This window comes from Mastomys coucha, unplaced genomic scaffold, assembly GCF_008632895.1.
Source record: "Mastomys coucha isolate ucsf_1 unplaced genomic scaffold, UCSF_Mcou_1 pScaffold15, whole genome shotgun sequence".
In the NCBI taxonomy this organism is placed as follows: domain Eukaryota; kingdom Metazoa; phylum Chordata; class Mammalia; order Rodentia; family Muridae; genus Mastomys; species Mastomys coucha.
The window spans coordinates 54,551,190-54,565,667 of record NW_022196897.1 but is presented as its reverse complement, the minus strand read 5'-3'; the positions used below and the strand labels follow the sequence as shown (position 1 = coordinate 54,565,667).

Below are 14,478 nucleotides of genomic sequence, written 5' to 3'. Positions count from 1 at the left end.
TTGAGAGTTTTTGTAATTTTGAAACTTTCATAATCTAGAATAATGTTTTTTCCACACCTTAAAAAATTGTATTGACCTTTTGAAGAAACACAACTTGTTGGTTTCCTCATATTATTGTTTATCTTTAGTTGTATTTATTGTTTATTTTCAGTCATACGATATAAAGAACTCACAATATTGCTAACATTGTAGGAATTATAGAACATATCATTCATCTGTATCATTTAATTCTTACAACACTACATACATGTTAACAATATCATTTTACTGTAAGGTATATAGGTGAGAGAAGTTTACTTTCTGAGGCCACATTCCCTCTGTGTTTTCTTCCCTTTATCAGCATATAAAACATTTCTTGTTTAGTACTATAGAGTTAAAGTTGGAAATTATTTGATTTTAAATGTGAGGAATAAAGGCCTGGAGATACCAGTTATGTGATATGTCTACTTATCTTATTACTTCAAACCTAATTTATACATATAAAAAGCACTCAATGATCTAGTGTCACTAAGAGGTCAACTATCTTCCATAAATAGATATCACCTCTTTAATGGTGTTTATAAAGATTGGTCTGTAGGATAACTTCAGATCCATGGACAATTTTCCTTTTCATTGTCAATGATTTTTTATGTATCTACTTAAGAGATGTGAATAATGCAACATAACCTTTGATATTATTCTATATCTTATTTTTTAATTAAAGTAAATGTAAGGTCATTTAAAATCAATTTCTAGGAAAAGACTAAGTCATGATATATATTAGAAATAGTGAAATGATGGATGTGAAGTATTCTCTGCTGAAGCTGTCTTAGGATTCACACATGAAAAAAAAACTGAGGTATAACTTCATTAATTCTGGGTATGACATAAGAGCCATGGCAATCTCATCTATTTGATGGGTAAGTTATCTAACTGTAGGCAGGCCTTGAAATTAAAACAAGGAAAATTACTTAAATGATTCCAAGGTTTAATAACTTCAGGTCAAGTACATGCAGTCCGTCCATCTTCAGAACATTGCTGGTCTTGACATTCATGGAGATCACTACAATAAAGGGGCTCCCTCCAAACTCATGGGGATCTTTATAATGAGATGGCACTCTCTCCAAACTCTCTTGTTACTTAGACTTTACAAGATGATTACTTTATTCTTCTTGTTGATTACTTCTGCTGACATTCAATACTGGAAAATCACATCCGACCAGCTTAGATATTCCGCCATTTCTGCTTCCCCAAAGATTCTATACTAATATCCATGCTCACATCCTGCCCATACCTGAGCCTGTTTTTCCTTTTATATTTGTAAGTCTTGCTATCTGTTTTAATTAATGTTATAGAAAAATTTACAGATAAATTTTTGAATGAACTCAAATATGCATGTCTAAAATCCCAGAGAAACATTCATTAGCAATAACTGAATTTTTAATATTTCAAACTGTTCCATTTGAATCATATGGACAAATATATAGCTTTGCAACACTTTGGATCAAAACTTATTGCTCACTTTGCATCCATTTTTGGATGAATAAAATACTAGGTAAACACTAACTGAGAAATATTTGATAGTTTTCTTTTAGCCTTTCCAATAAACTTTTCTGTGCCTTATCTTTTAAACAAAAAAGGATTAGAAGCTCTGTCTGCTCCATGTCCTTATCTCATGGATATAGAATGTATCTCAGTGATGTTATTTCACTTCTCCTATGTCTAAATTACAATAGCCTCCAAATAATAGTGGCATTGGCTGATAAGAACTTTGTTTAACTGTCTATCCTTTCTCTCATTATATGAAATTACTTCCAGACACTTAGCAGTCTCAGAACAAATAAAATTTTACACATAAAGTGATGTAGAATCTATGAAATCCCTGCGATGAGGATGATCATAGTATTCCTTTAAAAATCTCCAGCCCTGGCCCAGGAAAATGGTAGAATCCTTTCCTGTCTTGCCTTCAGATCTCCACTCCTCAGCAACTTCATGTAGTCTCCTACTTCTCGTCTCCTAGCACTTGCTTAGGTATTAGACCAGAACTGAGGTTCTGTGGGAGAGTCGATCTCAGTAACTGGTAGTCTAGCTTTGGCTGTACTCCCTGAAGAATTTTCCAAGATATCCAGTGCTCTATGCAGTCTTGTGTTTTATCGTTGTTGGCTAAAATATCATGACAAAAGACAACCAGTATGGACTGTGGGGATGGCTCAGCTGTTAAGAGGATATACTGCTTGCTCTTCTAGATGATCTGAGTTTGAGTGCCAGCACCCAAATGAGGGCCTCACAACCACCCATAACTCCAGCTCCAGGAATCTGATACCTTTGGCCTTGGAGAAGGCTGTACTCACAGTCCTGAGGATCCACATAGTTAAAAATAATTTTCAAAAGACAACTAGCTAGGGTCCCTGATAGATTCCTGGGAGTTTCTATTTTTAGCCTAATAGATTCCTGGGAGTTAATGTTCCAGTTTGGTTTTTATCTTGCCTTCTAACTGCCGCCCAATTCCAGTTATCTCCAGGAATCTATTAGTGAGACCTTAGGTCACCTGAACTGGCCGTCTCCTTTAACCAGGCAAGACTTCCAGTAAAGAGACTGAAACATCAACCCAGCCCTAATACCTTTGATGTACAATTTGTCCTGCCAGTATAATGTGCTGGGGCAAAGGTGGAACAGAAGTTAAGGGAGGGGCTAACAAATGACAGGTCCAGCTTGAGATCCATGTCACCAGAGAGAGCTCACCCCTGACCTTTCCTGTAAGATGAAAAACTAGAGACCTAGGATAGACTCAAACACAACTAGAAAAAATGTCAATGAAATGATGCCTAATGCCTAATGGTATTCTGCTATACTCATAGACCAAGAGGGAAAGCTGTAAATAAGAGAGTAGAAAGCAGAGTCAATCCCCAATTAGGGAATGCTTGTAAGTTTGATACAGGAATCCCAAACTGCCAATTGTGAAATGCTATAATCTCACAGCACAAAACTGGACATGGGAACCCTGTGTTCTGAGCTTTAGACTAGGGCTGAACTTTGGTCAACCGGAAATGCCCTTATTTGCTTGGCAACTAGACACAGCTTGGCAAAATGACACAGAAACTCACACTAACTTCCCAGAACAGTACACATGCCCACCTTGAATGACCTCCTTTGCACAGTGGGAACTGGATCTCAGGGAAATGCACACAAAAGAAACTTGCCCTAACTAAAGAAATACTTCTTCCAGATAGAGACAACTCCATTATGTGGGGAAAGGCCTGCTGCCTTCCACTGCAAGCTGAGCTCTAGACACTGCCCATCCTATTGCCTTCCTGCAGTATTCTCACTAAAGAATCTTTCTATTCTGGTCCACAATGTGAATTCATTCCCAGTGTGAGCATCATGTCACTGTTAGTGTGGTAACTGAATTATGAGTCCACAACAATATATTAGATAATTGTTCCTTTTATTTGTATTGAAGAAACATTGTACAGGTTATGTTCTATGATCTGTGAAGGTCCTAGAGATCTTGAACATAGTGTCTATTCTTTCCTAATTGTACCCAATTAGCATATTGATATGTGATAATATGTCATAAATCAAGGAATCCAAGAATCTCCACAGTAACTATAAGTAAATGTATTTGCTTGAAAATAATTTTAGTATTATCATCTCACAGAATACATTTTGTGAACAGACACAAGGTTAATCCTTATAGACTATTCAGTTGTAACATCCCTCATTAATGAATTATTAGCAGTCATAGAAGGAAGAAGGGGATAATTGTGGTTTTCTCAATATGCCCCTGGTTTTTTAGTCACTGAATAAGAGAAAGCACTAGGAACTGAAAAGAACTCTGAATCTCTTCAAACACATTTTTAATAAACATTTCCTATATGACAACATTTTTAGCACAGTCTAATGATATTGTTCAACAGATGTTATCCTACATTAATGATCTTGTGGAATGATGGAGAAACACTGGCTCCTACTTAGCAGGTGTGTTATGGACTTAGCAGAATGGAGTAGATGGGTAAACCCTCTGGGACTGCTGAATGCAAAAGTTCTTGTTAGTGAACAAAGGGAGGAGCAAAATTGGCAAGACATCAGCAGGGGTGGGTGGTCTATGGATTTATGATGTAATTCAAATAAAATATCTCGATATGACTAGGACTCACTGTCATTTTAGCAAGAAATTGAAAATGTTACAGTACTTATGAAAATAGTTTTTATTCTCATCCTGACCAACTTTCTGTTTCTTTCCAAGTCTTGCCTTCTCTTTCTTAACCCCTTCATTTTCAGTTTCACTTGAGCTGAATATTGTCCCCTTCAAGATGAAACTATTTTGGATTTTTCCACAAATGTTACCATGGTTCCAATTTTTAAATCCCCATAGTAAAACACATACACGTGCACACTGCCCCCCAAGTACACATATATTCACACACACACAAAGGGGCATGCACATTTACATGCATACAGTCACACACACAGCCAGGCATGGAAGTCTGGGTGGTTTTCTGTTATGCAAGTGGGGTGTCTTTTTACATGACCTCCTTCAAAGCAAAGAGCAAACAGTAGCACAGCTATCTCCATAGTCATTATTCCCTCAGTGTACCTCTTCATATGCACGAAGGTAATTCTCAGGTCGATGGGCGAGCTTTACAGAACTGAAATGGGACTCAGAAAGAAGAGTCGGTGTCCAAAGATTACAACGAAGAAAATTAATTACAGACAAATTGCAGAGACGCTATAGTTTAGACTACATCACGTCGTGTGTTTAATTACGACACTAATACAATGGGGTCTGTTTTGACAAGGAAAATGGTTGTCAGTGAATTTCTTCTACATGTAAAATAGAAAATTGAGTGCAGGAGCTCTGATTTAGGATCTAATACCAAATTCATCCTCAGGTGGTGTTTATCTGTTTTATGTTTTCACTTTATCTTTTAAGCCGTCATGCTGTGGGAGTACCATTCTGCTTTTTCACTGCAGGAAGCCCTGATTGGTTAGGGGAACTCTTTCTGCCATTGGGTAGTTACTTAAAAGCACTACACGTAAAGAAGCTCTAAAGCGGTTGTATAAAGGACTGAACTGTACAGGTCAGAGTGAGTGAAGCCAGACTAGACTGTCTCAAAGGTCAGGCATGCACTCTTACTTCTGTGGCATTTTGTGGCCTTTGGTGTTTCAGACTGATCTACACTTAACAAAAAAACCTTTGAAGTGCATGACTTGGGTTTTAAATTATTTGAACGGAGAAGCTAGATAGGCTCAGGCATGTCTGTATTACCTGTACTTTTAATCTGTCTAGACACAAAAATACTTCTGAAATCCTATGTACTTCCATGACAAGTTACTTGTAGAGAATAAAATAAAGTATCTATCCCACATAATGTATGTTGGAAATTTATTTCCAATTAGACTCCACCCTGTGTTCTTCATGGGATAAAATTTGGCTCAAGGGAATAGTAAATCTCTTAAGCTGATATAAGTCAGAGGATGGCTGATCAGTTGGTATTGACAAAACTTTATGCAGCTTTTCAGTAATTTTACAAAGTAAAACAGGTAGTTACAAGTTATACACTGCTAATAAATGTTAAATATTTCTCACAATCTTCATGTGATATAACACAAATAGCACACCAAGAAAATAAAGTGTTACAAAAAGAAATAAATCAAAAGAAAGAGAAAAATACCTGTAAACCCATTTCACCATCATCAAACATGGAATCAATCTCAATGAAATATTTAGGTAATATTTTATCGAGGATATAAACTTGCCTTTAGGAGCAAGACTAACCTCGAAGCAAATTTTAGTTTCTGATTTCTGGTTGACCTTGGACAAAGCACACACACATTCATTTTTGTCACAAATGAAATAATCCTGACTATTTCAAGATTTTAAGGACCAAGGAGATAGCTCTGTGAGTAAAGCCCTCCCTGCAGAAGCATAAAAACTGAAGTTCAAATGTCCAGGACTCACGTCAAGCAGTCCACAGGAGTTACATGTCTGTAATTCCACTGTTTCTACTATTGGATGGATGATGTCGAGCCAGGAGCATTGCTACAGCTTGGGGGTCAGCTAGTCTGGTGTATGAAGTGAGGAATAACAAAAAGAACTCATCTTAAACAAGATGGAAAGAGAAGACTGAAGCACAGTTGTTCTCTGTTGTATGTTCCATGCATGCACTGTCATATGTGTATCTCTAAACTCTAAAACTCTAGCAGTACACACACATATGCACACAACCAAACACACACAGACTTACACACATGTACACGCACATACACAAACACACATATAGACATGCACACACATACACACACAAACACACACAGACATGCACACAAAGACAGACAGACAGACACACATGTACACATACACACTTTGGAAAACCTGGGAGAATGAACTTGGTGATGTGGTTACCTTTATCCTAACTCATCTTTGATTTTTACCAAGTTGGGTCCTCAATGTCCTGAAAGATACTGTGATCACTGTAGGTTCTATGATTTTGTTGGAGAAGTTCTTTGCTTAGCCTAATGAATTTAACTTGTCTAGAAGGTTCTTAAAAACTTAGCACAAATGAACCTTCCCCTTGCATATTTTCTGAAAAAGTCTATTCTGCTTCACTGGTGGTTTGAAAGCAGTAACTAATAACTATACTTATTTAAATACTGCTGTGTATTAGACTTACTTGTTTCATGATTTATGTTTGCTAAAATGTTATGAGTTAACAAAGTACATTGTTCACATCCAATGGACCTTTCTTGATTAAAAAATGTTCATGGATGGAATTCATTGATTTGTAGTCAATTAATTTGTCTGACTTTTGCTAAATTTTTCTTAAGTTTGCTGAATCAAAGATGCTCTCAGTTGTAGAACTTTGTTTTTGATGCGTCAATCGAGTGTACACAAGTGCATATCTTGCAAATAATAAAGGATGAAGACATATCCTGAAGGGTGAATTATAGCAAGATGCTTTAGTTAGCAAGTCATAGGAGGCTCAAATCAAAATTACTTAAATACAAACAGCTAAACCTCAGATAATAACATTTCATCTGTAGGTTTGGTTAAGTAAAGGATTCAGAAACATTTATGTCTTGGTCATTTAATACACTATTTGGGGGCATTAACTTTTGTCCTCACACTTGCACAGAAGTAGCTCTAAGTAGCTTTTATGACTCCAGGCCACATGGCTCACAGTATCCAAAATTCATTTTATTTTTTCATATGTCTATTTATCAGTAAACAGTCTTTCTTAAAACTCACCCCAGTAGACTAGTCTTCTGGCTTCTTTAGCTGGGGTTGCTCCACATGGCTTTTCCAAGTGAATTCTGGGTAAAAAAAAAAGATGAGACATCTTGTTTGATAAAGTGATACAAGTTTCAAATCACTGGGGTTGGCATCAGTTGTCTTTGTGAGAACATAGGCATTTGAAGGAGACATCTACAAAATATGGGCTTGATACTCAACACAAAGGAACATTCATTTCAGTAGATAACCACCATCTCTGCTTGATGTTCACTTACATTTCCGCTTTGGTCTACACTTTTCTAGTCAGTTCTTTGCTAATGTAAAATGTTTTGTCTTTACTATTAAATCTTTGTAACCAAATGTTCTTAGATTTTACTTTAAACTTTGCTATAACTCTTCATGATTCATGACCAAAACATTCATCAACAACTACTTTCTTTTTAAAACATTCTTTGATCAAAGGATGAAGCATTAATTTAGTTGCTTGAAAGTAGAAAAGATGGGTTCTTTATAGATGTCACATTTGTAGCTAATGGTAACTATTTTTGGTGACATATTTTTTACTTAATATACTTCATATACTTCCATTCTAGAGAAAAATTAGTCTTATAGCTTGATAATGGAAAGGAGATTATCTGTAAATGGTTGCCAGATAACAGAGGAAAACCTGGCTAGCATAGGCTGGCTAGCTGCAGTGTTAGAAATTAAGGAAGAACTTCTGCATAACAGAGACTAGTCCAGCAGCTTTAAGAGCCAAGTAAATGTATGTCAGAAGAAAAACTGAATTAAGACTTCACTAATAAGGTAATAGTAAACATGGTCTAAATGAAGTGCTCAGTATCATTCAGCATCATTCTTTAAGGATTTTAAAGAAAATGGTCATATTTATAGATGGGTTAAACTGATAATTTATATGTATATCTTATTCTCTCATTACATTAGAATTATACGCATTGTACTTTTGTGGGTGTTCTGGGAATGTGAAATAGCAACTCACAAGGTCAGAAAAGAAACCAGAGAACCTTTCCCAAATCTTTATGTCTGCTTGGTCCTAGACCCTTAACGTTGTCTCTGTACCTATCCACACCCTAAACCCCATCCAGGTTTCCTCGTCTTCACCTTCGCTGCCAAGACTTAAGGAGGGTTCTCACTTTTTCTATTGTCCATACTCCATACTGTACCAGGTGACACTTTAATATATGTTGGAGAGTCTCACTATTCTCTGTAGTTATGTCCTAGAAAAATTACCAAAGGTGTAAAGAATCAGCAAATATTTTTTCCACCACTGGAAGGTGAAATACAGAAATGTACCTAAGATCTTTTAGCCATGGTGTTTTCATTTGCCAGTCAATGCATAACCTTGTTTAGAGGTATCATATTTAATATGTAGTTAGTTCACCAATGGTAAGGTCACAAGGCTGTAATGCATATCTGAGCAGAGCTTGGTGATATACTTTCTTAGTAAGGCATAACATTCCTTATTAAATTCATAAACAGCAGATCACCTTCCAGTACTTCAATAGGGGGGCATTTAAAATAGGACATTTAACAAATTACAAAGCATGAAACATTTGTAAAGGTGGCACTACCTAATGTAGAAAACACTGAAACCTGAGAGCTGAAGAAGAAACACATAGTTTCACCTTGTCTCATTTTAGCTGGGTATGCACGCATCAAGGTGACCAGAAATAAGGAAGGATGTAGAAGAAATATTGGTTAAGATCAATAAAGGGTCCTCATTTTCCTCACTAAACTGTAGAATTCCAATCCTTCTCACATCATCGAAGTCTTCCTCTCCGATCTCCCCCTTCTCTCTCTTTCTGTCTGTCTCTCTCTGTCTCTCTCATTTTCTCTCTCTTTCTCCATTGTCTATTGCATGCAGTACATTGGCCACATGGATTAATAATCTTTTCTATGGATGTGCCAGGATTTCCCTATCTTCAGGCACTCATACTTATTTTTACACTTTCACCCCCATAATGAATATTTTAGTCTCTGTCTTCTGTGAATAGTCTAAAATTTTCATTAAAAAAGAGGCATCTTTTTAATATTCCCTTTCTCTGTTGTTACAGTTTTATGTCCGAAGGATGTCCCACAGGCTCTGGGGTCTGAACATTTAATCTGCAGCCAGTGGCATTGCTTGAGGAGGGTATGAAGACTGCGGGAAGTGGGGCTTCACAAGAAGTGGATAATGGGTCTGGGAGTGCTTTAAAGCTTTCTTTTGCTCCTGCTGATATAACCACAAACCATGATGCCTTCCTTATGATAATGGACTCTTAGCTCTCAAACTATGATTCCGAGTATGTCCTTTCTTTACTTGTTTCTTCTGAATACAGTTATTTTTCTATACCATCTTGATGCAATTTAATCAAAATAGTATTACATCACTTTCTCCCCTCAAAGTCCTCCCAGATACACTCCCATGAGCACCTCCAATGTTCTCTCTGTCTCAAATTGACAGGCTATTTTTTATCTGATTATTGTCATACACATGTGCATGTACAAATATATGAAAACACAGTGTGCTATGTCCATTTTTGTTGGTGCTGTGTATTTGATTTCAGGTTGGACACCCTACATTAGACAATCAATAAGGGGGCTCATCCCTAGGATGGACTAATTTTCCTTCTTTAAGTATTTTATTATAGTGACTAGAAAAGTAGCAAACCAACTCATTGTTTCATTCTCTCTCCTTCATGCCCCACACTTCCTTTCAGTCTGTTATACAGTGAGTGCTATCTTTCATCAATGTAGAAAAAGCATCCTTATATAAAACTGAATCAGCCAGATCCTTGATTTCAGGCATCCCAGTCTCTAGAACTTCAATTAATATATATTGTATAAGCCCAACCCGAAAGACAAACAACCCAAAGACAAATTGACAAGCTTCTCCCCCCCCCAAATTACCTCTTTAGAGGTACCTACCATTTTAGAGATGATTTCCTATGCACCCAAGGTAAGGCAGGGTCTCCTTGGTAACATATCTAAGAACACTCATTTCTATCATTAAAACTGATTAATAATCAGACATATTTTAATTTAAAACTATCTACCACTCTTTGTGGATTTCACGATCTATGCAGGGAGGGACCATTTCTTTTTGAGCACCAGAGTGTGTATTTACTTTTCACTTTGTGAAATTGCAGACTCTGAATTAATATTAGCCTTCTAATGGCAGGAATGAATAAGGTCGCTTAAGCCGAACTGTCTGTCCCTAACACAGCCTAGTTGATAAACTGGTGACAAACATCTTCAAAACACAGTATGACACAAATATTTTGGGGGTCAGGCTTTTGCCACATGGGTAGCAGCTTGGAATGGTTTTTTCTTATGACTAGTAAATATCGTCCCTGCTAGTAACTGATATTAAGATTTTCTGAGAGAATGTGATAGAATTTGCTTAATTTCACCACCAAAAAGTTTTATAGCATTGCATGCAAACTTAGTCATGGAACAACTTACCAGATGCCAGAGCTGACAATGGCAATGATACATAATACAATGATGTCACATTGTAACCCTCTAGAGAACAAAGATTCCCCTATATATTGGAGGCAGCATACAAAAGCATGCCAGAAAATATGGAAGATACTTCATATATATATATATATATATATATATATAATATATGTATATATATGTACATATATACATATATATACATATACACACATACATTCATATATATAATCACAGAAACTGTTGAAACTGCAAATTGCTTCTTAATTTGTTCTCTTTATCTGTCAGGATAATTTTCCCCCTTCAGTGACAATTCTAGAGGGCTGGAAAGAATACAGTGCAAAGCCCATGCAGGTCTATGTCCATATAAGTACTTTTTGGTTACACAAGAGTTCTTTTGAAAGCAGCTATTATGACCAGGCACTCCACTGTGTTTTGAACGAATGGCAGACCTGGTCCTTGCCCTCATGCACTTAGCATCTAGTGTCCTGTAGTGTGAGGTGATTATACATGATTATGAATAATTACTCAAAATTATCTAATTGCAAATTGTGATATGCACTAGAGCATTGAGTAAAAGTGCTAAGAAGGTATTCAGCAAGGGCAGGGCAGGGAAAAGCAAATATAATTCTGCTTTAGAGCTATACTGTGAGCATCACCAGAGCTAGTTTAACTTAAAGCCATGGGAAAGCATTAGCTCGAATAAGATCACTTACAACAGACTAGAAGCAAAGCGAAAACTTCTCACATATACCCCAGAGAAAGGTTGCTAGGCATCTGCAGGCTATTATAGTACTCCACATTATCTTGCTCTAAAACTCCATGAATGTATAGAACTCGTAAAAAAGAAAGACAAAGAAACCATTCCAACAAAACTGCCAGGCATCGCATTCCCATTTCTCCAGAAATAATTTTGTCAAAAAAGTAACAATGTGTGTGTGTGTGTTCTTGAACATCTTTAGGGAGCTGGAACTGTCAGCAGGTCTCCATGCTGCTGTGTTATGATATTTTGAGATAGTTTAGGTGCTGTACATGCTGAAATATTTGCCTTTTTGTTAACATGTCTGGAATTTAGAGTACTTGTGTCATTTACTTTGGGTACCTATCCCATAAAGACCATACCTGGAAAGAAAGACATAGCTGGAAAGGGCACACACATGGCTTTTAAAGCCTGAAAAGATTTCTATTAGTACAACCTAGGATAATTTGAGTGTCAAAATAATAATTAAAGTGCACTTTGGGGAGTAAGCAAATATCTAGGAGTACCTCTTTACAAAAAGAAACAATCCAATGTGATATTAGAAATCTGTAGGTGTCCAATTGATACACGTGCAGGATGGAGTTAAAAAACCATTTGTTGCCATCCTACTAATAACTTAGGCAAAAGCACTGTGTACAGTCCATGAGAAGCAATATTCTAATATTGTGTCAAAGTATTTCTCACTAAGACTCATAAAAAGAAATTGCAGTAGAAATTAAATAACACACATTCTGAATCAAATCAGTATTAACATCATTATTTAAATTGAGATGATATCCTTTGTTATCTCATGCCCTGAGAAAAGTAGAATTCTGTGTTATACCTGGAAAGCCAAACAGGAGTCCCACTAAAAATATTCTGGGTAAAGGGAGAAAATACCAAAACAAAACACCCAGGCAAACAAATACCCAACAACAATAACAACAACAACAAAACCCACAACCAATCTCAATGAGGATCCCAAATACAATATATGATATTGAATTTATCTAGACCAGAAAACATTATTATTTAGTGAACATAATTGAAAAATTGAAAAATATTTGAGACTAGATAATAAAGTGAAATCTTGTTCCTTTTTATTTTGTCTTTGATGGCATTTGGGATTCTGCTACTGAGCTACATTCCCAAACTGATTACTTTTCTGATGTTGTTTATTGTTTTGTGATTTTTCAGAGACTGGCTCTGTTGCCTGCCCAACCTCTGCTTCCCTTTTGCTCTAACTGCACCATGTGATACTTAAGCACTGATTAAGTGACCTGTCCCCCACCACCATGTCCTGGCCCAGCCCACCTCTGATTTCCCTTGTCACATTTGGCTGCAGCTCCAACTGTGGTCATTCTATCTTCATTCCACACTGTTCCTGTGGGTCACAGCCTCTGCAGGCATTGTGTGTTGTCGTAGTAAATGACCCTGATGTTGGCCTGTCATGCCTTTAGACTTGTACTTCTCAACCACTTCATGCTGTCTTCAGTCACTCTGCTCCACTCTGTTGCTCAAAAGTTAGATCAGGGCCTAGATCTTATAGGAACTTCTGACTCAGCTCCTAGTGGCTTAGTCTTGTCTGTGGTCCCTGTAGAGTTTCCAAAGACAGCCAATTCTCCATTCAGTCTTTGAATGTAGATGCCCAGGTGTGTTAATAAAGACACAAACAATATGAAAGTCAAGACAGAATGACCCAACCTCTGAAAATCACTAATCTTGTAGAAATGCCATCTAAGGAGGACAACTTAAACAAAACACACACAAACCTTTTAAAATAAAAATCATAAACATCCTTAGAAAGTTCCAGGCATTCAAAGAGTAGATATAGAGCTAAATACAAAAGTGGACAGGAAGAAGAAAATGAAGTTCAAAATCACAAGCAAATTGTTGATGGCAACAACAAGAACAATTCCGAATATGAAAATCAAATTCAATATACAGATAGAAATACTAACAAAGCCCAAAGAGAAATGAATCAGGAAATTAAAAGCTCACTAAGTCTAATAAATAATTCTTTGGTCTCTTAGTGGATTATTGAGAAGTCAGATATCAGGATTTAGAGCCATAGAGAAACTAAATAATGAAAATGACAAATGGAACAAAGAAAGATGCTTTGGCCACCATGAATGTACCAAAGCTGTGAATGACGGGCATGAAATAAGGAGAATTCCAGAAAAAGGTAGATCCCAAGTCAAGAAGATAACTCCCCCAAATCTAGAGAAGAAGACACTTACTCAGGAATACGAGGTCACAGCACACCAAATATGCACAGAAAAGAAATTTCTCATAACTTATTGTTGTTAAAAAAGTAAAAACACTTACTAATGGAGCACACCAAAATCTGCCAAATCTCATATAAAAGCATATCCATTCCAATAAGAGCTGATTACTCAATAGGAACGAGAATGCTTGATTTTCTAATTTTGGAAAGATTATAACTACCAATCCAGATTATTATATCCAGCAAACCTACCTTTTAATTTGAAGGAGAAATAAAAATGTCCACGGTAAAAATATATTTAAAAACATATGATGACTAAGCTAGTTCTACAGAGAATACTAGAACAGATATTAAAAACTGAAGAGAAGAATAAACAAGACAAAGAGGCCACAAAGAAATCACAAACACCAGAATAGCTGACCAGAAGATGCTCCAACATGTATGTAATAAGGACACATGCTTAACAATGTTCATAGCAGCCATATTTGTAATAGCCAGAAGCTGGAAAGAACCCAGATGTCCCTCAACAAAGGAATGGATACAGAAAATGTGGTACATTTATACAACGGAGTACTACTCAGGTATGAAAAAAAATGACTTCAAGAAATGCTTAGGCAAATGGATGGAACTAGAAAATATCATCCTGAGTGAGGTAACCCAATCACAAAAGAACACACATGGTATGCACTCACTAATAATCGGATATTAGCCCAGAAGCTCATAATACCCAAGATACAATTCACAGACCATATGAAGCTTAAAAAGAAGGATGGCTTCTCAGCCATTTGGTGTTCAACAATTGAGAATTCTTTGTTTAGCTCTGTACCCCATTTTTTAATA

At 36.5% G+C, this 14,478-nt stretch overlaps 1 protein-coding gene and 1 pseudogene across 2 annotated transcripts in view; one reads left to right on the top strand and one right to left on the bottom strand.

The window, feature by feature from the left end:
* B3galt1 (beta-1,3-galactosyltransferase 1) overlaps nt 1–14,478 on the bottom strand; it is a 548,275-nt gene that overhangs the window by 238,046 nt on the left and 295,751 nt on the right. For both annotated transcript variants that reach the window (XM_031370493.1, XM_031370494.1), the window contains exon 3: nt 7,229–7,293. The gene's annotated coding sequence lies outside the window, so the exon portion shown is untranslated. The remainder of the gene's footprint in view (nt 1–7,228; nt 7,294–14,478) is intronic.
* The window catches only part of LOC116091657, a 162,831-nt pseudogene that overhangs the window by 28,829 nt on the left and 119,524 nt on the right, over nt 1–14,478 (top strand).